Raw genomic sequence first — 27719 nt, forward strand, 5'->3', positions numbered from 1 at the left:
GGGATGGTAGGCAGGCATGCCAACAAGGTACTGAGGCTTTACCTGCATTCATCTTCATTACACTCACCCACCTAAATCTCACCCCATTCCGGGTCACAGTACCAATGCTGTCTCTCGGGCTTTAGTCAGCAACAGTCAACATGGTAAGCAGGCATGCTAACAAGGATGCTAAAGACTACAGCTTCTAGTGCACTAGTTCTCAACCAGGGGGTCTGGACCCACTTTGGGGGCTTCAGCACACTTCAATTGTTGCCATGAAATGGCTTAAAATGGTGTGAAAATGAGACAAAACAAGGCTGAAATCATATTGCTTATTTGATTTTTATTAAAAGGATAGGCCACACATAAATGAAAATTTTGTCATTACTTACTCACCCTGATGTTGTTCCAAACCTGTATGACTTCCTTTCTTCTGTGGAGCACAAAAGAAGATATTTTGAAGATTATTGGTATATTATTAGTCAACTACTACTAAATTCAATGGGAACTGAAATTGTTTGGGAACTGTCTTCAAAATATCTTCTTTTGTGTTCAGCAGAAGAAAATAATTTGTACAAGTTTGGAATGACATTGAGGGTATTATGACAGATTTTTCATTTTTGTGTGGACTATTCCTTTAACAACTTAAGAAGCATTCTAAAAAAAATATTGGGTAGAAAATGTTTGTGTTTTGTGTGTGTGTCTAAAAATAATTTGAAATACCTCACAATCACAAACAACTAGAATAGTCAAGCAAATTCATTGGTAATAAGTGTAAACTGTAGAACGGTTATTGAAACTTCTGGAATTGTGGAATTTAATTGCTTTAATTATTTGCATTATTTAATTATTATGCTCTTATTTTCTGTGAATACAAAAAGTTTGAAAATTAGCAACTTTGTCATCACAGCAGATATATCAGAAATATTTTGGTGAGCCTTCAAATATTGTCTTTGACAATAAAGGGCTTTGGAGTCAATAGGTTGGAATGAGTGACCCATGAAAACCATGAAATAAGCGATCCATCCATCTATCCATCCATTTTCCAAACCACTTGTCCTCCCACCTTTGTCTGATTGAGCCAGACAAAATTACAAAAAAAAATCCAGCTGATAACAGGATCAGTGGCCTGAAGAGTAAGGCGGGAAGCATTAGTTTTTGATGTGACCGACCCAAGTTCAAATCCGCCTTTTTCCAAACTCATTCTGCTCTCTTTTCCCCATCCCATATCAGCTCGGAGAAGTGTTTATTTTAAAGGGATACTTCACCAAAAAATGACAATTTTGTCATAATTTACTCAATCTTGTGTTGTTCCAAACCTGTAAGACTTTCGTTTATTTTCGGAAGACAAATTATTATATGTTTTTAATGAAATCTGAGCCATTTCTGTACTCTCCATTAATCAATCAGATTTTATTAAAGGGGTGATTTATTATGGTTTTACTTTTTTTTTTTTTTTTTTTTTTTTTTTAGTTAGTGTGTAATGTTGCTGTTGGAGCATAAACAACATCTGCGAAGTTATGATGCTTAAAGTTCAATGCAAAGGGAGATATTTTCTTTTAAAGAATTCTGTTTAAGGACTACAACAAACGGCTGGTGACATCATTAACCCTAAAATTTACATAAACCCTACCCCTGAGAACACGCAACAAAGGGGTGAGGCCATGTTATTGCAATACAGTACGTAACACAAATGCAGTAACATGTTATAAAAGCAAGATGACAACATGACAAGTTATAACCATAGTTAAACTAAACCTGTTCTATCTTCATGCAGCATATATTCTCTGGCTCTGTAGGCATCTTACAACAGTTCCCACATGAGTAATTTATAGATTATCATGACAGAATATGCTAATCAGTGACTTTAAGAGAGTTAACTCCACATCAGCTACATAAATTCCTCAACTAACCATCCAGAAACATCCTGTTGCATTCTACATGTTGTCATTTCTTCTTGAGTCTCTCCATCATTGTCCGACTCAGGTTTGAACATAAAAGGCTGAACAGTTTCTGACATTTTTAGTGAGTCTCAGTTTGGTAATCAGCACTGCTAATACAATGTGCTAACACAAGCACTTGAAACTCCACCCTCTTCTTGGGAGCAGCAGCTCATTTGCATTTAAAGGGACACACGCAAAAACTTTTAACATGCTATAAAAAATGATCTGTGGGGTATTTTGAGATAAAACTTCACATACACACTCTGGGGACATCAGAGACTTATTTTACCTCTTGTAAAAATGCCATTATATGACCCCTTTAAAATATCTTCATGTGGGTTCCAAAGATGAATGAAAGCCTTACGGGTTTGGAACGACATGACGGTGAGTAATTAATTTTTGGGTGAACTAACCCTTTAAATAAACATTAAGAAAACATTTGAAAAGTGAAAATAAAGTGTTAATAATGGAATAAAGTGTTTAACAGGTAGGGTTAAGGGTAGGTGTTGGGGAGGGCTTTATGTACAGGAACAAGTAATGTTCAACAAGTAATAAGGCAGCATCCATTTATGATTTTACTAAACAATCATACTGAATATGCTGCATACTGTTTTATAATGTACTACAATACACTGAGGTGAAAATAGTATCTGCCACTATTTGCATTAAGTATAAATAGCATCTAACTGCTATTGTCACTTAGTGGCAAGAAATACTTTTTGTTGCTAGTTCCACTTAGTGTAAATAGCATCTATTGCTTTTTGCACTTAGTGCCCATTCCTGGCCTATTTTTAACATTATAAATAACATTATATTAGTGTCTAGTACTGGTAACAAGTAAGATATAAAACTGGCATCACAATATAAAGTCATAGTTATATTACAGATTCTGTATTCTGTTCAGAATCCAGTCTTAGGCATCAAATCTACGTTGACCCAGCTTGGTATAGGAGAATGACATCATGACTGGGAGTTTAGATTGATTCAAAACCACAAAAGTATGGAGTGTGGAAAGATCTGACCAAAAGAGTCGACAGAGATGTCAAAGAGTGCTGTATAAATATGTTGTCTCTGGCACTGGTAAAGTTACTGATGTTGACACAATTTCTGCTGCTTACCTGACAGAACTTTCGCTTCTGTTTTCACATTTACATTCTAATCCTAACAGATGCTGTCAAATATACATTTAAATATGCTCATCACATGCCATCCAAAGGAATCATTACAAGAAATAATGCAAAACCATTCAAAACACATAAAAAGCATTCAGGAAGGTGTACAGAACACAAGAGTTTTATTTTATGTTCACCAAGGCATGCTTTTATTTGATCAATAATACAGTAAAAACAATAATATTGTGAAATATTATTACAATTTAACCTTTTCTTTTGTAATATATTTCGAAATGTAATTGATTCCGGTGATGACAAAGCTGAATTGTCAGTCTTCAGTGTCACATGATCCTCCAGAAATCAATCTATGGTGAATTGGTGGTCAGTTATTATCAATTGTTATTGGTGAATATTTATTAATAATGGTTCTTATTACTATCAATGTTGAAAACAGTTTTTGACAACAAGACTTGATATTATTTGTGGAACCATGATACTTATTTGCAGGATTTTTAATGTTAACACTTTATAATAACTCACGCTATGAAGCATTAGTTAAGCATTAGTAAACAGTCAATTCATCATTTATAAAACATTAATAGACATTAGTAAGCCGTTTATAAATACAGCTATAAATGCTTTGTTCTTTATTTATAAGCACATCAATAATGAGTATAATAATTGTATTTTCATACTTTATTAATAATCAATTTATAATTTCTAAATTATGTATTACCTTATTCACAAACCAGTTATTTAGGAGTTGTCAGTGGTTCATAAGATCATTTATAAAGTGTAAGTAAATGATTAATAAAATATTTAAATGTACATTTATGTATATTATTTAGACATACAGTAGTAGTTACTTAGTGAAATGCTTTATTAACACATATTATAGTGTCAAAACTACCTCAGTACTAACTTTAAAACATTGGAGAACAGCAGTGCACAAGATCACTGAACCTTTAAATCTCACTTATAAAAGCTTTACAAAGCATAAATAGTCCTTACTTTAGATGAGCTCACAAAAATAGTTAACTGAGCACTCCTAAATGTTCTATTATTACCTGAATTAATCATGAATTACAGTAGGAATATGTGTTAATACAGCATTTATTAACACACTATAACTATTACTACGTCTAAATAATGAAATGTATAAATGAATGTTTAAATAGTTTATTAATCATTTACTTACACTTCCTAAATGATTGTATGAACCATTGACAACTCCTAAATAACTGGTTTGCAAATAATGTAATAATTTAGAAATTATAAAATGATTAATAATTATATTTTCATACTTTATTAATAAACACATTATTGATATGCTTATAAATCAGGAATAAAGCATTTATAGCTGTATTTATAAACTTCTTATTGATGTCTATTAATGCTTTATAAGTGATGAATTGACTGTTTACTAATGCTTACCTAATGCTTCATAACGTGCAGTTATTATAGTGTTACCGCTTTAATAAATATAATGTTCACAAGAACAACATTTATTTGAAATAGAAATCTTTTGAAACATTTTGTTATGTTCTTAATCTTACTTAACTTGTGAATAATAGTGTATCATGGTTTCCACATAAATAAATAAATAAATAAATAAACAAACAAGCAGTAAAAACTATTTTCAACATTTACTTTTTATATATGTTAAAGTAGAAATGGTAATCTTGAATGGTAATCTTAATTATTCCAAACTTATGACCGGTAGTGTATGCTAAGGCCAAAAATTTTGTGACAGCATGCTGACATAAACATTGAATGCCATTTGGCCCAGAGTGCAAGACGACAATAGAATGAGCGACAGCGCTCTGTTGACAAAAGAGAAAGTGATCTAATTTGCCCCAGTGGTGTCTGTGCCCAAACTCAGTTTATGGGACATGTATTGGACGGGATTCAACTGGGTGTTTATTGAAGTCCTGAACCTTTCCATCTCCCATTAAATTGATTCATGGGCCCAATAAGCAGTGTCGAGGCAGCAGGTGTGGATGTTGGCGTGAGAGTTGAGTCTGGTTACATCCATCACCCTGAGCAGCAGAGTTAAGACCGATCTCACACGACTTCTCCAGAGGCCCCGCCGTCAGCCCATGAGCTGCTCACCTGCTCCCACATCTGAATGACCTCTTCACAATTACACACACGTGTGGGTACAGAGAGATAGATAGACACTGTGGACATATGGGCCCACATACACGCAAATACTCTCAGGCTACTCAAAGAGGGCAGAGGGTCAAAACTGCTGTCGAAAGGGCACCTTTCAAATGAGGTTAAACTTGTGACATGTTCATTTATCAACTTCTAAGAGAACTTACTAGAGTAATATCTCAGCTTGATGGTCCCCCAACAGATCAAGGAAACTTCTCAGTGTGTGTATCAATTGGCCTCTATACTAGGACAAAATAATCTGGCAAGATGTTCTCAATAAAACAAACAAACAAACAAACACAAAGATAATGATGATAAATGAATACATAAATAAATAAATGAAAAAAAAAAAAAACATCAGCAAACAAAGTGAAGATAATGAAATAAATAATATAATTTAAATAAATAAATAAATAATTAAATAATTGTACATTTTTTGGGTCAAGTTAATTTTTATAACACTTTTCACAATATGCCGTAATTCAAAACAGATTTATAGAAAATCATTGTTTATGTTTATATAGCTTATCTTAATATCCTCGAGCCAGTTGTTCAAAAGTAATCTGATCGGATTCCAGCTTTCGGATTAGATCAAATCTTGAAAATGGGTTGTTCAAATGGAAAAAAAGGATTCTGAAATCAGATTAGATCACAAAATCCAATCTTGATCAAATCATCACTTTGTGTTGTTCAAAACTTTTTAGTAATATTGGTATACCTTTGATCCAAAAAATCTGGATTATACTGATCCCATCAGAAGGGTGGATTTCAAGAACAAAAATGTAATAAAACTTTAAAACTGGTCAAAAAATTCAACATTTGTATCATGTAATATGCATACAGATATATTCTTTATTTTGCTCTTGTTTAGTTAACTTTTAAAGTAATAAATTAGAAGTAGAGATTAGGCTACATATTTAGGCTTTTGGTAACCTATTGTAAAGTAAAAAAGAGAATTTGTTGCAATAAAACAATCCTCAAACAGCTGTAAATATCTAACAAAAATATTATATTTAATTCAAAGTGTTTTTTCGTTTTGTTTTGTTTTTTTAATCATTGTTTGTAAACTACATTAGCACAATCATAACAGATGAACCAGTTCTTCGCGAGCAAACAAAAAGTTTCTTGGGTGAACGCTACGTGGAATTTTTCTGAGAGAATGCAAAAGCATTGAAATTATTTTTCCCCCCATCTCATATTCTTTCTATCACCATGTCCCTTTAGGGGCTCCGTAGAGCACAAGATTTGGTTATCTGGAAAAGTGTGTATCTGGATCAGGGTGATCCAATCCAGTTTTGCTTTGAAAAACCAGCACAAAAGTAAGATGGATAACCTGATCCTGGATAGCAAAACATGGGATTTACAAATCCAGATAATTCTAATCCAGATTAAACTTTTTGAACAACTGGCCCCTCATTCTCAATAGTCACATTTAGCAGATTAGAGCTGGGCAATAATATAGTTTACATTTTGTGATGAAATTTAAAAAAAAAAAAAATCAAGTAGTTGAGATTATTTATTTTACACACCTAGTTCTGCCATGAAACTCTAGATGGTGCAGGATGATATGTCTTTAACTCATTTGGTAGCAATCACATTATTATCTACACAGCACAGCTGATTGGCCGCTGATGCAACAGAAACCAATGAGCTTGCTGCTCAAACACTCAAATACTTGCCATTGTTTGCTGTTAACAGTCTGCAGTACGCTTTCAGAATGCTCCTGTTAACAATAGCTGAAGCTGTCAATCAAACAGCACAAGATTATCAGTGACTGAGTTCTGGAGTCTCGCCAAAACTCCCGTTTAGAATCAATGAATCTCTTATATACATTATTGTGTCTGCACTGTGTTTTGCATTGTGTTAGTTAAGATGAAAGCATTTGTTAGTGTGCAGAAATCGAGTTACAACGAGGAGATCACTGCATTCACGCACTCAAAATGTCTGTCACTGCAACCTTTCATGCCATGATCTCAATATAATGCCAGTAGATCTAAATATAATCAACACTTTTCACGATTTATAAACGTGACAGTACACTATACGGTAATGTTTACTTTCACTTTTAACGGAAAGGGTGGAGTGAGTCAATTAATAGCAGAAATGGAAATAGGGGCGAGGTCTATTTTACCTGTGAGGTGAAGTGAGGACACGTCACCAATGTATGTTGGCTTGGTTTGTGAGAAAGTTAGAGTGTGAAGGATATTGTTACCGTGTGAAGTGGAAATATGGCCTCTTGTTCATCTGAATGCAGAAAAACACCAAGCCAACGCCAACAAACTAGTGTCACCGAAAGCAGATTGTGGGGTTGGCTCACGTCGGCAGCGTCTGGGTCCAAAGTTGGCCTGACACACCAAACCGGCGTTTGACAGCTGACGGCCAAGTAGCACGTCCATTCTGCGCCTGTGTAAGATGAAATGCCTTTCCGTACCATCAGGTGGCAGTAGCTGAACAGCCAATCAGAATGATCAGATGGCCCGACGGACCGACGTGCTCCGATGCCAATTCAACATGTCGAATCAGCCGGAAAAAAAAGCCGATGAGGACCAACTTCAGCCGACGGTGCAGAGCACACTGAGAAAATTTAGTCGGCCGACGAACAAAAACTGGCCGCCGGCCGGCCGGCCGTCGGCTTGGTGTGTTTCTGCCTTGATGCTTTCCATGTCCTCTGCCTGGTGCAATGCAGAGTCTGGCGATTCTATAGCGATGCACTTGTAAGACCAACTATTCATGGTGAACTGCTCACAAGACAAGTTCAAGGCCTGTTACCATCCATCCTGGAGCCTGACAAAGTCCCACTGAACTCTCACGCTAACACACACACACACACACACACACACACACACACACACACACACACACACACACACACACATACATTCCATTCACATTCGCACACTGGGTTATTGTTTATCCGTTCTTATTGATTGTTTTAATTTTAATGGTAATCGCAAATTTTTGAGGCTGTATTTTGTTTTTCCCAACCTCTAAGTGTTTATTCAAAGTGTTTTGTTTTTTTTTCTTTTCTTTTCTCTTTTTCTTTTAATTATGTGCAAAGTTTGGCAAGAAGATCACACAAATCTGCCAGTGTGGAACCAAGTTTCAGTGCGACCAGTATCAGCTGGGATTTATCACAGACTATAAAATAATACAATGATGTGTCACTTGTATTGTACTGAATGGGAGAAAGTGCAATATGGCGCAATATGGTGAAATAAGTCCCGCCTTCTAAATAAGAGCCAATTGCCGACTGGTAAAGTCATCGCATCACTGCAGTGGCCGTTAAAAGCTCTGGGGTCTCATTTATAAAACTGTGCGTAGGATCCCTACTAAAAGTGTACGTACGTGCAAAAGCTAGATTCTGCGTACGCACACAAAAAATCAGATTTATAAAACCATGCGTACGCCAGAACCGGCGCACAAATCCCTTTATAAATCCCAGTCAGCGGAGGATTGTGCGTACGTGCATCTCCACTCTGTCTCCTCCCCGAAATAACCATATATGGAGCTTACGACGCCTAGTTTTACTATGCATAACCTCATCTGCATATCATTTCCATACACGTTCCCAACCACGTGACACCATGGTTAACACCGTCAAAGGTACAAGACATTGGAAAATATTACATATGGACTATATGTCATTTGTGCCACACATTATATTGATAAAGATCATCCAATATCCTCTTTATGTTTTAGAATAAATATATCAAAATATCCATAAAAACAAAATTGTATAAAATACTTCAGATAAAGGTTTTGTATAAAATACTTCAGATAAAGGTTTTAGGATAGAGTTGATTCATTCATTTGCACTGGCCAGATAGTATTTTAATAGTTTTAAACAATTCAAATCAAATTTATGCAGTTTTGCTGATGAGGTGAACATATCTTTTAGGAAGTTTATAGGCTATTTTTAGTGGAAACAGATCGGACTACTTATTTATTGCAGTGTTTTAAAAAGGAAACATGCAAATCTTACCGTTTTCCTCAAAATATATCCTTCAAATGGTAATTGTTTGAAGATCCTACACGACATCAACACCTCCTGCAGCTGTGGCTGTACAGTAAGATATGACCTATTCAAACTGGACAACGGACCGTTCGACCACCGAATCCAGCAGTGTCTTCCATAATATCTAAGTTAATTGTGCATCACTGATCGTCATTCTCGAAAAAATATTTTGTCATAACATCTGCAGTTTAGTTTAAAGAGGAATTATTGTGCTCCCAGCGCTCCTCGCTGTCATAAAACAGCGTGTCACTGGAAAAGTGATCGAAAGTAGCACATCTACTATCTCAATTCATATCACTTTGTCTCCAGAATGTGCGTACGCACGGCTCAAAGTTTGCTTAAAGGTGCGCACATTCTCCCGTCAAGTTTGTTTTTATAGATCACAACCTTTGCGCGGGAACTGGCGTACGCACCCTGCCAGCCCCGTTTTGTGCGTACGCACGCTTTATAAATGAGACCCCTGGTTCCTATAGAAACAGTCAGACACACGCCTCTGAAATAAGACACAAGAGCACATTAACTTTGATCCAGCCTGAAAAGTGCATTTGTCATGATTCGAGCTTTTAGAAACAAAATTTATGAGACAGTTGTTGTCAGATTTCATTGGTGATTTCAAATATGAAATTTAATTAAAAGCTTGGCAAACAGCTTTGGAGAATCTGATGTTTCCCCATTCAAAGAGATAGGAGCTGCACTTGCATGCCCGAGAGGCGTTTCTAAGATGGCCGCTGAGTGAAATGACTTGTCATAAAGGAACTTATTTATTTTGTTTTGTAATGTTCGTGATTGTGTGGATAACACATACTAAACTGTTACGCAGATTTTTTGCTATTGGTTTATTTTATTTTATTTTTTTATTATTATTTTGTTTGATTTTTGGTGTTTCCTTTCTCTCTTTAAACACTTGTTTTATTTATTATATGTAAATGGACATTAAGGAATAAATTTATGTATAATTGAATCCTTTTTTTAAACTTGTGCATTTCTTTCTGTAATTGGTGGTTTCTTTGCCATCTGGGTTGTTTATTTTTATTTACTTTTTACTTTTTTTGGTAGTTTTAAGAAAACTGTCTGGTGCCCAACGTTTTGTAAAAGAGATCATTTATTTAAGTTAAGGTCAGCCACCACCGTTACATAAACCTTGAAAACTGTAATAATAAAAATGCGCTAAAAGTTTTCGAGAGTTTCACATGTAATACTTAGCTATTTCCATATACAAAGACGTTAGCCAATCACAGCAGTGGGCATTTACACTGAAGACTCACAGCAGTCACGCCCCTTAAAACAGTGTTCAAATCAGAGGGCTAAAATCTGGGTAGGAAAAATGCCTTTATTTCTAAGTTATGACTTTGATGTAAAAATCATACAATAGTCCTCTTTAGGCATTCTACTAATAAGTAACTTTGCGAATACATGTCAACTAACTCTCATTAGAGTAATATTAGACTGTTAGGGTTCAAGTTAGTAGAAAAAGTTGACATTTTTCTTGCAAAGTTACTTGTAGTCAGTAGTGGACTAAAATCACCTACAAAATAAGGAGCAGCCAAGCTGAAACTAAATCATGTTTTAATGAATATTTGGGTGTTAGGTTGAGAGGTAGGGGTAGAAAATATGAACTTATTATATAAATGAAAAAGTCCATGGAATGTCCTTATTATTGAAAGAATAGTGATATTCCAGAAAATCTTGGCTAGGAACTTGTTTTATGTCTAGTGTGAAACTTGGTTCAGTTTCCTTGGAAACCTCTAATGATAAATAAAGAGGTTGAATAATGAGGTCTGATGTGTAATTATGAAATGTATGTGATGGGTTGGCTTTCTCTTATAAAAGCCTTTCATTAAAGTTAACCTCTGGAAGCACCTATCACAGAATGTTAAATATATCTACTATTATCACTACCAGGACTGACACTGCAAGGGTGCTACTTTGCAACGGTCTCTATGTGGGGTACTTATAATTAAATAAAACTTTTAATTTGATATTAAAATAAAATTAAGTCCACATGTTTGCAAATAATCAGTCTGCTCATCAGTGCCAAATCCTACAAGTGATTATATTCACAATGTCTAAGGCACTTCTAAGGAAATGCAGTTCTGGTCACAAGAGCAGACATAAACAGGAAGTTAAACTGAGTGTGTAAAAGGCTGTCCAGGGCCACAAAAGCCTCATTCTTCATTCTGGTAAATGTAACGTAACTGTCTGTTTGGCCATTACGGTTATTGATGACTTTGATGGGGGTCATTATACATGCTGTGGGCGGCATCTGCTCTTCACGTGCTCTTGAGAATGGCATTGGGCTGTAGAGGACTCCCTAGAGGACACGAGAAGGTAGAGTCAAGACTAGACTTCAGCACGTACACCCACAGCATCAAGCCTATTAATGCCAATATGCATAATTTAAATACAAATAATGCGTTTGTGGGGCAATTTTGAGTTTCTGTATAATTTCCATATGATATTACTTATATGCTTATGGTTAAATGATTTTGTTTTTTCTCAGATGTGCTTAAGTGTGCATTCTTTGGATGACTTAGGGTGACAGGTGGAAAAACACTGAAGTGGTAAACATGTTCCTAATATGGTAAAATGACAGAGGCTTCAGCCTTGGAAGTTAGAGATATAAAAGTGAGGGGAAGCTTTCATTCTTTGTCTTACACTCTGCAGCTACTTGTGATCCTGTATGACTGTCTGACCTTTCTTGCAAGAAATAAAACTTCCAAAAGACAACTGGACATATTTATCTCTTATGAAGTAAGAGTCAGTGTTGAATTTTTGCCACAACAACTTGGTGTCAGAAGTGGGATTCCTTGGATGTGGGATTCTTTTGGACCCGAGAGCAGACGGTGACTGATCATCCTTGACTTAGTAGTCTCAGCCCTACTCTGAATAGATTGAGGGATGAGGGGCGACTGCCATGCTCCAGAATGGGACACCACTGGAATCAGTAACGAACCCAGGTGGCATCATGACTCTCTGGTAAGAGATAAATTTTATGGAGAATTGAAGTTGAATTGAGAATTGAAATTTTGTGATTAAGAGTGATTTAAGAGTAAATTTTGGTAAAATTTGGAAAATAGGGGACGAACCATATAGGCTGGTCTGGCTGACTCTGTGGTCGTGGTTAAGGGATTTCTAAGGGGAATTGAGATCACGTGGGCAAACGCAACAGTTATTTCTGGAATGGAAATTTAGGCTGCGTCACACAGCTAAAGCAAATTTCTGGATCCAGGGGAATCCATCTGTAGTCAGGGGACTATAGAAAATTTGTGGGTTCAGGGGAAGCCTGAAACTGAAGCTGTGTGACACAGTTTAGACAAAACTTTGTGGGCAAAGGCAACTTAAGACGTTCCCGGAAATTGAATCACGTTAGGGTACAGGTAGGACGTTTCCAAAGAGGAGATTTCCACAGGGGAAATTTAAGCTACATCACAGTTAAGCCGGGTGCGGACTGGAGGGGAGACTGAGACTGTGGCTAAGTGCAGACTGGGTCAGAAACTGAAACTGTAGTAACAGTTAGTAACATTTCTGACAGTCCTAGATCCATGGCCGCGGCAATTAAGACGTTTCTGACAGTCCCAGATCTGTGTGGCACAGTTTAGATGTTTTAAGCTGAACAACAGAACCAGGGCTTTGGAGCGCCAGGGGGTGCTTAAACCGGTCCGATTTTAGGTGAAAAGTCAGATCTGTGGGAGACATCCAACAGATTATTTAGGTGCGTGCCAACAAGGGAAATCCACAAGAGTTCGGGAGAGCCAATATGGGGAAATCCCAGAGCAAGCTTTCAAAATATGATACACTGGTTTTGTTTTATCAAATGAGAAAACTGTATGGCCAAAAATGCATGCAAGATGTAGAAAAATTAGTCAAATATTATGATTTCCTGAGCGAAGGAACATTGAGTGTCATAAGACTTAAGGTCGTAAGGGAATAAGTTGAAAAAGAGAACTGCCATGTGGTGATGTTGTGTGAAAGCGGTGTGTGTGTGTGAAATGTAAGCAGCCAATGAATTGTAGGCTGGAGGAAGCAGACAGAAGAGAAAGAAGGTCGATGCAGAAAGAATTGAGTGAATGTAACTTACAAAGAGTTTTGTTTTTCATCCAATAAATGAATGCATGACATTAGATGTCTGGAGAACTTCAATTTATATAATAATGGTTGAAGGAGAAAGCAGCTATAAGGCTGTCGGTGCAACCTAGTAGTTGAGATATGGGTAAAATAATATTGTGGTTCGGCAAAATAGTAGAAACCATATTGATAATATGTTTTGCATCTGCATTCTGACTATTTGACAGAGGAATACGGGATAAGTTGCTGTAATGGAAAGAAATGTATGTAATTGAAATGTAATTGAAAAAAAAATGTATGTTATGAAAATAGAAACTCTGAAAGAATGTTTCACTTTATGGAAAATATTTGAACAATTTCAAGTGTGTTTTTTATGTGATGAGTGCATCGCTATCATAGTGTAAAAGAACTGAAAATGATTTAGGATCTTTAATTCCTAAATGTTTGGGTTTTTGATGGTCAAAATGAAGGGAGTTTAAATGACAAAAATGAGACTGCCAGTTGTAACAGAGACTCGACCTGATTGGAAATTTGTAATTTCTAAATTCTCTGATGTGTGGGTAAGAGACAAATATAAACACAGTTGTTTATTTGAGAACATATGTCATTTCTGGCAACGTTTTAAGCTCTGCCAGAGTCAAAAGACAGTAGATAAAGTTTGGTGTTAAAAGTTATAAAAAAGACAGTGCACTACTCCTGAATGTCTCAGAGTCTCTCTCTCATTTAAAGTGATAACAAGCTATTTATAGTGAAGCACCGTTTCAGTTGTTAAAAGAAATGATTGCCATGAAGAGGGCAATTAGTTGTTAAATTTGTCAATGAGTGTAAAGAGGTCTTTAAAATAGTAATACAGACCTTGAATGATAGAAGTGACTATTTTGATTAATTTCTTCTATAACTTTTTGTTTGATCTTTTTCACAACCATGTGCAGGGCCGATGGCTCCGGTTACAGATATAGCAGAACACTGAATGGACAGTTGTGAGAACTAAATTTACTCTGTATAATCTCAGCACGGATATGTTGCTGCTGAGAGGATGTTTAATGGATTTTAGTGGTTAAATACTGCTGTCATTAACCTGCCTCCATGTTTTAACACTATTAGGCAGTCCAGTGGCTCTGGTAGCTCTTGAGTGCAACTTCCATAAGTGCCAAAAAAACAAACAAAAAAAAACAAACAAACACCTGATCTCACCTGGGCATCTACCCTGAATGGAGGTGTTTTATGTGAGATGGGTATGAGAGTGGATGTCTTTGAGGCCAGCAGCATCATAAGGGGGGATGACCTGTGAGAAGTTACAGCAGTCTGACTAGTGTTGTCAAAAGTACCGACTTCGGTACCTATCGGTACTGAAATTTTAAAAATGTAACACTTTGAGCACTGTTGAGCGGATTCATAAACATCTCTGATTGGCCACTGTGTTGACACGCTCATCGGATATACTTGTGATTGGCTACAATGATCAACGCGTGGGAGCATTTGAAAGCACACGGAAGTGTTTGAAATTGAAAGCGTTTTGAAAGTGGGAGCGCGAGCGATTGAAAGCAGGCATCTAACAGTGGACCGATCCGCGATAGACGCCTGCTTTCAAGCGCTCCCGTGTGTATCTGTTTAAGCGCTTAGTGAAGAGATTAATTGATTACTATTTACAACGTTTTTACAGTGTTCATCATTGAAGCCTATCACAGACATATCCGATGAGCCGTGAAAACAATGGCCAATCAGAGATGTTTACGAATCCACTCAGCAGCGCTCAAAGCATCACATTTTTAAAATTTCAGTACCGACTAGGTACCGAAGTCAGTACTTTTGACAACACTAAGTCTGACCCAGGGGACACCCTGGGGAAAAAAGATTATTGATAAAGAGCTGATGGGAATGAGCTTTCAAGAGCCGACTGAGACAATGAGGTGATTGTCCATGATTTGTGGGGAGACCATAGAAAAATGTATTAACATGATGTTGGTTGCCTTATGCCTGGCTCACACTACAGGAGTTTTAGTCCGATTTATGCCCGATTTTCCCCTCCCGAGAATCTGAGAAAAAATCTTGTCCACGACCTCGATCGGTTCCGATGTTCAGCGCAGATTATCTGGTAATGTGAGAAGTTCACAGGTAAAATCTTGCAACTCCTGATCTGATCTTACACAAATCGGGCTCACCCCGATCATATCAAACATATTTGATATTTATCGGGATGAGCAAGATTGTAATATCAGTACTGTCACAATAGCCAATAGGAAACAAGTATACGACGCAACGGAAGTGACAGACATTTCGAAATGGCGACCGCAAAACCAAGATCAAGGAATCTACAATGTAAAAGGTGACACTAGCGCTTTTGAACTACAGTAGGCAGGCAATATTATAATGGTAAACATTCTAGCACACTACGATAGTAATAAAAGGTAAATTTTACCTCCATTTCTCGCTGAAGAACTGACAATCCACGGTGAGCCTGTCTCCTCAACCATTTTTTCATCCACACTCGTTTATTCTTCCGCTTTTGTGTTTTCTCACAACAAACGATTATTATTGCTACAGCAAGTTTCCGTGTTTCAGTCTATCCATTTTGTTTACATCCGTTTTCGATCTGCTGCGTAGATCACGTGACGCGCTTCCTCTGGCAGATAATATTAATAACATTTTGTAGTGTGTGATGCTCCGCGAATTTCAAATCTTGTAGTGTGAGCATGTTTCATGTATCATTTCCATACACATTCCCAACCACGTGACACCATGGTTAACACCGTCAAAGGTACAAGACATTGGAAAATATTAGATATGGACTATAAATGCCATTTGTGCCACACAGATAAAGATCATCCAATATCCTCTTCATGTTTTAGAATAAATATATCAAAATATCCATAAAAACAAAATTGTATAAAATACTTCAGATAAAGGTTTTAGGATAGAGTTGATTCATTCATTTCCACTGGCCAGATAGTATTTTAATAGTTTTAAACAATTCAAATCAAATTTATGCAGTTTTGCTGATGAGGTGAACATATCTTTCAGGAAGTTTAAAGGCTATTTTTAGTGGAAACAGATCGGACTACTTATTTATTGCAGTGTAAATACAATTGTCTGATTCGGCGCGTCACTGACAAAGTATTTTAAAAAGAAAACATGCAAATCTTACCGTTTTCCTCAAAATATATCCTTCAAATGGTAATAGTTTGAAGATCCTTCACACAACATCAACACCTCCTGCTGCTGTGGCTGTACAGTAAGATATTATCATTTGACCTATTCAAACTGGACAACGGACCGTTCGACCACCGAATCCAGCAGTGTCTTCCATAATATCTAAGTTAAGTGTTCATCACTGATCGTCATTCTCGAAAAAATATTTTGTCATAACATCTGCAGTTTAGTTTAAAGAGGAACTATTGTGCTCCCAGCGCTCCTCGCTGTCATAAAACAGCGTGTCACTGGAAAAGTGATCGAAAGTAGCACATCTATTATCTCAATTCATATCACTTTGTCTCCAGAATCTGCGTACGCACGGCTCAAAGTTTGCTTAAAGGTGCGCACATTCTCCCGTCAAGTTTGTTTTTATAGATCACAACCTTTGCGCGGGAACTGGCGTACGCACGCTTCCAGCCCCGTTTTGTGCGTACGCACGCTTTATAAATGAGACCCCAGGTCTGTACACCATGACCTGATCTGCAAGACAAACCACTTGATAACTGTGAGAACATGTTGATTATAGATGGCTCTGATGTCAGAGACAAAACAACATGCCTGAATAGCAAAGGATAAGTTGTGACCATGGAATGTGAAGTGTTAGTCTCAGGGCTGCTGTCCTCTAATTATTTGGTATAAGCAGATGAGCTTGTGACCCTCACTGGAGCGGGTAAGCTGATTACTGAAAAAATTGTGACTCTCTACACAGATGCCCATTATTGGTTTGGGGTGGTAGACGATTTTGAGGTTCTGTTATTTGAATTTCTGTTTGTGCTGACAAACTATTACAAAAAGTCTCTGTTTCTATAGGAAGTGCTGGAGCAGATACAGGATATTGTGTGTAATCTGTTATCTGAAAATAACCTTGATTCTTCTAACTCTTTACAGAGCATGTTCAGAGGCAGAGAAAGCTGGAGGAAATCTGGTTGCAGAAATAAAGACAGCGTTTAGTTTAGTGTTGATGGCAAATGTTGTTTAGAGAAACATTTCTTCAACCACTATGATAAATTGATGAGCAATGAATCAAAATGGGGGATGGTAACTCAATTAATGTATGGCTGAAAATATGGCTGAAATCTTTTTAAATTAGGTTGGAAGACCCCATTTTGGGAATGGAACAACGAGTGGCATCAACCGAATTGTGTGAACATAGTATTTAGTAACTATTGCAAAGAAATGTCTTCTATCCTCTCCAAGGTTTGTGTACAGGTGAAATCAGCTCAAGGAATTCCAAATCACCACTAAGGTTCGACAATGACACATCGTGGGCTACAAAATAGATCTGTTGTGAAAAGATGTAATACAACTAAGATGGTACATGCTATGTCTGTAAAATGAAGGATGTTGATGACAGTGACTGTGCCAACGATGAGAAATGCTGCAGCAATGGATGTGGACGTCAGTGCTATCTTTAGTTCTATAATTGGGTGGTATACCTCAATTTGTTGTTTGTATGAAAATCAGAGATGAGTATAAATATGATGTAATAACGTAAATATGCTTGTTTTCATATTTGTTTGTGAAGAAATGCATTTTTACCTTAGTGAAGCATTGTAATAGGTGTAGTGATTGGTTATCAATAAATGATAAAAAGGGGGAAATTGTGGGGGAAATTTTGAGTTTCTGTATACTTTCCATATGATTTTACTTATATGCTTATGGTTAAATGATTTTGTTTTTCTCAGAAGTGCTTAAGTATGCATTCCTTGGGTGACTTGGGTTGGTTTTTCAGGTGGAAAAAGTGGTAAACATGTTCCTAATATGGTAAAAGGAAAGAGGTTTCAGCCTTGGAAGTTAGAGATATAAAAGTGAGGGGACGCTTTCATTCTTTGTCTTACACTCTGCAGCTACTTGTGAGCCTGTATGACTGTCTGACCTTTCTTGCAAGAAATAAAACTTTTGAAAGACAATTGGACATGTTTATCTCCTATGAAGTAAGAGTTAGTGTTGAATTTTTGCCACAACATGTGGCTTCATTGAAAGATTTAAGAGTAAAAGTTTTGTCTTGACTGTTATTGCTGTCCATAATGGATGGAACAGAAGCAGTTATCTTAAACTAAAAATATAAACATATATATATATATATATATATATATATATATATATATATATATATATATATATATATATATATATATATATATATATATATATATACACACACACACAAAATGGCAACTAGCTGTTGCTATAGTAATAATAAAACCATAAATACATATAATAAAAATGACTAAAACGTCACAAAATTGCTAACAAAAATGTGTGACAACAGAAAACATAAAAATAGAAACTAATTAAATCTAATAAAAATAGTATTTAGTTATTACATAAAGACATTACATTTTACATATAGATTTTAGAATATATTATATATTACATAAAGATACACATTATTTTATGGCTTTCTACTTAATTCTGATATTAAAAAGATAGCCCTAGGAAGACAATATAAAAATATTTTAATAATATTTGACAATAATTGAAGGAGCACTTTTTTTCATTTAAGAATTATATTTTATATTATTTTTTTATTATATTATTTTCATTTAAATTAATAAATATAGGCATTTAATATGTATCACTATGAATGTAATATTTCAAAATGTATTATTGTCTAAAATATAATTTGCGCATACATATAAAAGTAATAATTTAGAGTAGTCATACAAAAGAAAAATAATAAAAAATAACTTGGATTGCAGTTTAATAATGAATAAATAATATTATTGCAGTGTTCATCTTTAACTCAAATAATTTATTGTTTCTTGTTCCTTCCATATTCCACCTCACCATATGTATTCAGTGAGTGTCGTCCAGCTCTTTAAAAAAAATAAAATAAAATAATAATAATAATAATACAATTTTGTGTAATATTGCCAGTCTGAGCAAATAAAGTTTCAAGAAAAAGACACTAAATATCACAATTGTTATTGCTTCCTGTTCATCACACTGGAAACACAAGGTCAAGTCGAGTCTATTCCATGCATTGTGCTCTGGTTGTTTACTGTACAGTAACATTTTACCCAATATTATTTGGATATTTTATGCATGCAGAAAATTTACATACGATGCAAAGTACATATAAGGAAGCATACTATTCTGAACATAGCCATAGTCAGTCTAAGAAAATATGAATTATTTGTTTACTTTATCACTTCAGGAACTTATCATTTTGGTGATTGAAGCTTAACATTTCCTTCTTGAAATATTGGTTCAAAAACACATATGGCTGTCACACACATCACTAGTCACAAATATACCTTTTCATATTGTTGTAATTCCCTCTCATCTTCTTCCTGATCACTGTCTCTTCATGTACAAACCCTCTCACATGCACACACTCAATCTTACTTCTCTGTGCAGGTGGTAGTCTTTACTATTGATTCCTAACATGCAGCTGTGTGGATCTGATTGATTGATTGGTGGGACGCTCCACAGCTGCTGATTTACAGTCTGTAAATGCCTCAAACCAGGAGCTGCTAGACAGTCAATCAGGGAATGTTTGAATTTGGATGAGCTGTGCTCTAAGTAAAGGGATAATGTACAGAAGAAGGGTCTTATATCACATGAAAGGGTTTGTTTTGTGATGAATATTATCTTATTTTCAGGAAAATAGAAGTTGCTACAGTAGGAGAAGCCACTGTGGGTCTTTATTTGTATATAGTGAATTACTTGCGCCTCAGAGTACACAGATGAAATGCAATAAACACTGACATGTTATCTTGCTTTTGGAAATGGATGCCTGGTGTTTGGGAACACAGTCATGTAAGACAGTTCTAGGAGGTAACCGAACCACTTTGATGACTGGTCTTTGCCTAAAGAATTTCAGAATGACCAAGTCAAAATTTCAGATGCTGCACAACGAGATTTGTTCCAAGATCGAGATTTGTCCACCTCAATTGAGTGCATAAGTTTGTATGCACATTTTTAGAATTTTTGCACATCTTGACAGTTTTTATGCAATATCCCAAAATGTGCATAAAAATAGGTGTAGCTACATTTCAACACAGAAATCAATATGTATACAGTATATATTGCCCATCTTGAACCAGATAAACTTAAAAGGGACCTATAATGCCCCTTTTACAAGATGTAATAGAAGTCTCTGGTGTCCCCAGAATGTGTCTGTGAAGTTTCACCTCAAAATACCTCACAGATCATTTATTAAAGCTTGTCGAATTTGCCCCTATTTGAGTGTGAGCAAAAACATGCCATTTTTTTGTGTATCCCTTTAAATGCAAATATTCTGCTGCTCCCGGCCCACTTTCCAGAAGAAGGCAGAGCTTTAACAGTTTAACTGTTGCTCAACAACAACAAAGCTGAAGAATCTCATGCAGTCAAAATGAGGATTGTCAGTAACGGTGTTCAGCCTTACATTGTTCAAACTGATGTCGGACACTGATGGAGAGACTCAGGAAGAAGTTACAACTTTTAGAACTGGACATTTCTGAATGGTTAGTGGATAAATGTACGTAGTTGCTCTAGAGTTGATTCAACTCATTGACTAGCATGTGCCGTCATGTTAATCTTTTTTGCAAATTCAGCACTGAATTGACCCTCATTTGTGAAGCAGTCCGGCATAAAATGACGGCATAGTAACAACACTCTACTACAACAACTCTTCCTCTTCTCTAAAGCAGCCCAACATGGCCTCACCCCCTTTGTTACGTGTTCTCAGGAGCAGCGTTTATGTAAATTTTAGGGTTAGTAATATCACTAACCTGGGAAGCTCATTGTAGTCACTACCAGCAGTTTTTTTTTTTCTTTCACTTTTTAAATTGTTCTAATTTTGAAGTAGAAGAGGTTAAAGCGAATAAGTGTCCTCCTTGTCCAGCCCCATCAGAAACACACGTGGCGTGGTCAGCTCGCCTTCCACCGGCTTCCCTCCACATACCCCTCCAGCAACACTGTCCATTCCTGCCTGCCTGAATACCCTCACAGTCACAAGATGGCTTCCGCCACCTCAGCACCTCGGTGCAAGATGGCCGCCGCCATGCCTGAGCCGCATTGCAAAGTGGCAGTCGCCACTTTACAGCCTCGGTGCAAGATGGCCACCGCCACGCCTGAGCTGTATAGCAAGATGGCCACCGCCACGCCTGAGCCCACGCTCATAACGGCACCCACACTAGTACCCCTTGGCATATTAGTGGAGTATGAGGGGATGGTCTGGAAGCCTGCATCCGCTCCACTCCATGAGCCCGCTCCATTCCACTATCTGGCTTCAGAATCTGCTCCAACCCATAGAAGTGTGGATCCTCCCAAAGAAATGTTGCATATACCCAAGTTGCCAAGACCACGGAGACCTACCCGCCATGGCATTCTGAGGCTCCTAACCCGACGTGGCTCTCCGAGGCACCCGACCCGCCGTGGTGCCCTGAGGCTCCCAACCCGCCTTAGCACCTAGGGCCCCTGGAGACCTCCGTACCAGTCTGCACCTCCACCCTCACCTGCCAGTAGGTCTCCAGGATGCCCACCCCCTCTGTACTGTCACAGTTCCCGTCTGCTTTGGACTCCATTTCCCATGATCCTCCCTGGCCCACACCTGCACCACTCAGTATTCACCTGCACCTGATCCTCATCACCACAGCACTACTTAAGCACTCCACTCACTTCACTGTCCGTTCTCGTTTATACAAAGGACCCTTAATGTCCATCTTCACGAATTCCAAGAGACATCCCGATTCCACTCCAGCGTGTTTCCCCTCCGTCTTCCTGTGATATAGTCTGTGTGTGAGTTTACCTTCCGTCTCCATTCACACTTCCAGCACTACAACCAGCCACCATCCACCATCCACAACCCTGCATGACAAAGGTATCTATTCCCATTATCACTAGTCAAGGACTCTATCTACCATTCACTTACCTGTTCACCTGTGTTTGGACTGCTGTTTGTCAATAAACATACCATCTCCTGCAAACCTGTTGTCCCCTACCCTTCTGTCCGTAACATCCGCAATGTCATCTGCCATTTTAAATGCGCGAGCCCTTAACTTTGAACGGATTCTGATTGGCTGCCAGTGTTTTATCGTTGAACAGCAGGGAAAAAATCTTTCTTAAAGTGATCCCAATGATATCATTTCTCTATATTGTTATTATAGCTGTGGTGTGGAATCTGCTATTCTTTTATATTTAGAAAGATTATTGTATCTTAATTATTGTTAACGTTATCTTAATTATTGTTAACGTTCTTGGTGTGATTGGGCCTTTAAAAGGAAAATATCTCCCTTTGCATTGAACTTAGAACATAAACGATGCAAAGTTACAACACTCAATCTATCTTTGAACATTAAAAACAAGCCACTTGACGCTGTAACAGTGTTTATTTTGGCTTATTGCTTTATAAAGTATTTCATTGAAATTAAATACCTTAACTCACTCTCAGCATCAAAATGTTTCATATTTAATACTACCAAATGTTCACACTATGACAGAAATAAATTCTATAAGAAATATAACATCAAAATTAAGATGTGATTAAAAATGGAATTTGATACTGCATGCCACATACATTTCTGCAATACAGCCGAGAATTCATTTCAAAATTGCTGTGATTCACATCTCTTTCACAATAGCTATAAAGACCTTGAATGTCTGAAACCTTGACTCTTGAATCAAAGCACAGCCTTGAGATATACTCTAATGGCCAGATACAATTGCTTCAAATCTCCTTGGGCTTTTTTCTTTCTTTTTGCTGTTACTGTTTCTTGTGTAGATTCTTTGTTTGCATATACATGACAAATAGCACATGTATCTCCCACAAAACAGGCCCATATTATCAGTGCAAATGTAAAATACAATGAATTGCTAATACCTATGAAGCCCCTAAAGATGGGCTGTGTTATTAAGGTATAATCTTTAACAGATTTTTGTTAGCTTGGTTAATCACAGTACACAGTACGCTACTGTGCAGTCTACGTAAAAACAAGATATCTTTGAGGGCATATCATTTCCCTCTGTCTCCTCTGTGGTCTCAAAAGCCTTTCATGTGTATGCCTTATCTCTATAAATGATATTCTTATGGATTACTTCAATATTCCGATGCATGGCCAATGCGATTCCACTCCTTTGGGATGGATGAATTATTGCCTGTTTCTAACTCCGGTTTCTTCCCTGTCAGATGAAAAAGAAACAGTGGTTTGAAATGTAATTTGCATGCTGTCATGATAGTCTCTGGTGTTTAGCTGGAGTTTGGTCTCCGTTTCAAATGTGCACAAAATAAACAATTATTCTTTTATGGCTTTGATGTTGCCATTGCCATGTATGTTTAACATCAAATTTGTGGAAAGCCACTTGTTGTGTAACATCCCAGGTAAAAAAAAAAAAAAAAAGAAAAGATAATTGCGACTTTTTATCTCACAATTCTGACTTCTCAGAATTGCGTGATATAAAGCCACAATTGCAAGTTATGATGTCAGAATTGCGTGATATAAACTCACAATTTCGAGAAATAGTCAGAAGTTCTGACTTTTTCCCCATAATTACGAGTATATATCTCTCAATTCTGACTTTATCTCACGATTCCTGCCTTTTTTCTTGCAATTGCGAGTTTATATCTCACAATTCTGACTTTACAACTCGCAACTGCTAATTTATATCTCGCAATTCTGAGATGAAAACTTGTAATTATGAGAAAAGTCAGAATTTTTTATTTTTTATTCAGTGGCAGAAAAAAGCTTCCATAAATATCACTATTCAGTGCATTTCAAAATTTGTTGGTAACTTTACAATATGTGCCATTAGTTACTGTTAGTTAATACAATACATTATTGTACGTCTGAATGTAAGAAAGTATACTGAACAGTATGTGTACTAGAACACTTTGTACAAACACTGTGTTGTACAAATACAAATAAGATGCATGCATGAAACATTTTATTTCATATAATTCCAAGTGATATTTTGAAAAATCTTGAAATTACAGACTTTAATAATGGCTAATCGTTGCATGAAATGCAAGAATTTAAGCCTTTATTAGATATATAATTATTTATTGAAGTATAGAAATTAAATAGATGATTGCACAGAGCATCAGAAAGGAATAGTGTAAAAAGCTTTTTACAACACCTTGTAAATGACCTTTGCTTTTAGTGGTAGAAGGCTGTGTACAAATAATCAGGAAGTGAGGAAGGGATTATATGTGAAATGCCATCACTATAATGTCCTTATACAGTAGCTTCCCTCCAAGTGCTAATGGCTTCCTATTGACTTGCTGTCCATGTGGAGTACCACACCTCTCCAGTGGCCTTACTGCAGAAATAATGCTTCATCTTGAAAGTCATAGCAAAGTAATAACCTGTGAGATTCTACAAAAAGGGGTGAGACTGACACCTTAGCCCCTCAATAAAGATGGAAGTATCAGCAGATTTAGCTTGCAGAACATACGTACAGTAGGGAAAGTGTTTCTTTTGTGGATATAAGATGGGCAAATGTGTAAATTGATGGATTATGCACCGGTGGTGATGTGAGTGGGCTTAGTTTAAATAGAGTGACTATTTTCCAAGAATATACTATCTTGAATTTTGTCCCAGTGAAGTGACTGGATGAGCACAATTTTCCTCAATGCAAACTCATTTCCAATTGACTTAATGTCAATGTATTTCATTTGTCACAGCCCAGCAAAGCCACATTGACATCTTGTGACACCCATTTTTAAAGCATATTTACACTGTCAGAGTCATATAGAAAATAGTAAATGTATGGAAAAAGTGACTGATTTCATACTTTTTTATAATGTAGAGTAAGGGAAGCTTCAAATTCTAGAGAGCATTTGCTTACTTACTTACACCTATTACCCCTACTGGGGCATAGGCCGCTGACAAGGGTTCTCCAGGCATCCTGGTCCTAGGCCAGTCTCTCCAGTGCGGTCCCCAAGTGTGGCCTGTACTCTTGACATCGGTGTCCAGGTCTCGGCGCCGACTGTTTCAAGGTAGGCCTCTCTTTCTTTTCCCTTGGGGGTTCCATTTCAAAGGCTTGCCTGGTGATGTTGGATGATCTCTTGGATGGTCTTCTGGTTTTTGGCTTGAGCGCTGCCAGAGTTCCTGGTTGCTGATGGTATCGGGCCATTTGATCTGGAGAATATGGCGTAGACATATGTTGATAAATGTCTGTATAATTTTGGTGGTGGTTACAGTGGTCCTCCATGTTTCACAGCCATAGAGCAGAACTGACTTCACGTTTGTGTTAAATACCCTGATCTTTGTTTTGATGGACAAGTCTCTTCAAGCTCTTTAAAGCAGGATGGATTCTGATTGGCTGTTCTTCATTCTTAAAGTGATTCCAACTATATCGTTTCTCTATATAGCTGTGGTAGGGATTTTGCTGTTCTTTTATATTTAAAGCGATTTTTATAACTATATTTTTATCATTATTTTTATAGTTATCCTTAGCGTGAACAAGTGTTAAGGCTAACATATAAAACAGACAAAACTTCAATTTTAATTTCATGCAGACTTTAAAGCATAAATCTAACGGGTTTATAATGGAATAAAAATATGCAGTTGTACCACACCACTTTTTAGGTATTTGTTGACTTTTTTTTTTTTTTTTTTTTTTTTAGCTTGATTTGTTTATTTGCTATTATCTCACATATTTTTGCATTTAAAATAATTCCCATTTCAGGATGTTAAAATCTATATAAAATTTGGGTTAAAGCAACCAAATGTGTTGGAATGGCTCTTTTTATGGTTGCCTGTACACAAACACTTGTTTCCACTGAAAAACTACTTTGCAATTTCAAGCTACATTTAACTGCAAAGACTTAAACATGGCTGTAGTTTTGTGAACTTCGTCCATATTGTTCTGTGTTTCCAAGATGCAATTTCTTTCATTCTGACTGGGCCATGGAAAGGTGAGAAAAATCGGTGTATACCAACAGTTAAAGGCAGGAGAGCGAGACCAGAGGTTAGCTTAATTTAAAATGGCCCGAGCCACAGCTGGAAGAGTATTCACCTTTCCCAACAAACGTTTTTTTGAAACCAGTGTACTTCCTTATAATCCTGAACAAGGAGAATATTTTCATTGGTATCACAACGTGGATGTAGTTATAGGAAAGGTAAATCTGTTTTGGTAAAAATGTAATATTTACTCACAGTGTATACCGTTATTTTTCCAAGGAACACAAAAAGAGATTTTTTTTTTTCTTTATGCAGTTTCTTCAGGAAGATGCAGTTTTGATGTGTGAAAACAAATTGATTCCCCCTAAAATCATTTTACACAAATATAAAACAATGTTTTCTTAATGAGGAGCATATGTTAAATAACAGTCATGTGTGGTGCCAGGTCTCCCCACGCAGTAGCTTTTGATGGTGTAGTCATACACCTCCATGCTGTGAGCTGATCATTGTGTGAATCTGAGGTGTTGTTCAGTATTGTGTGTCTAAATGTGGAAAAATCAATCCTCCTCCACATATCTTGTATCATATATCACTATATTCATGAAATCAAACACTTTTATTTTCTATGAATGATAGTGTAAAGTGGGCTATTTCTTCTCTAATTTTCACTTATCCTCAAAGCCTCATACTTCCAGGCTGAATCAAGAAGACCTAACACTCCAGAATTGGCTGTGACTCAAAAGCTTCTACACTGCTTCACAAGCTTTTTAGGTATAGCTAATCATGATGTGAAGACGGTCTCAAATTATACTATTTTCAGTAAAGTTAATAGAATGTTCAGAATTATCTGGCAAATGTTCTCAAGATAAAAACATAAAAACATTTTTTATACATTGCTCAGTGAATATTTTTTTCCTAAAAACATTTTAGTTGGACGTTTGTCTATTTTTGTTTCAAAATGTTCAGAGAACTCTCAAAAGTAATTTTTCCATAATGTTTGCAAAATGATAAAATTGAACGTTCCCTTAACCTTTGTATTTGTTTTGAACTCTCAGAGATCATTCAGAAATAACGTTTTCACAACTTAATGGGAATAGGTTGTTTTCAGTCACATGGTTCTCGAGACGCGCAAAATTCCGGTGGAGGGCAAGCAGTGAAAATTAGAATGGAAGAGATGGGAAAAAGTCTGTTCTGTGCTGATTTAGACAGAAAATCACAACATATGTTGGACGTGATACTTATGTTATGAAGAGGAGCGACATTTCCACTGAATTGAAAGACTTGACTGCCATCGAGGAGGTAGATATAGAGGATGTTAAGCTGCCGTAACGCCGTGTTCAGTTCTAGTCTGGATTTGTTTATATCGCGCTGCCTTTCTGCAAGTGATGTTAAGGGCAGTATTTTAATTTTCTGTCATGATTGT

Source organism: Chanodichthys erythropterus, chromosome 7 (assembly GCF_024489055.1).
Source record: "Chanodichthys erythropterus isolate Z2021 chromosome 7, ASM2448905v1, whole genome shotgun sequence".
Classification (NCBI taxonomy): Eukaryota; Metazoa; Chordata; class Actinopteri; order Cypriniformes; family Xenocyprididae; genus Chanodichthys; species Chanodichthys erythropterus.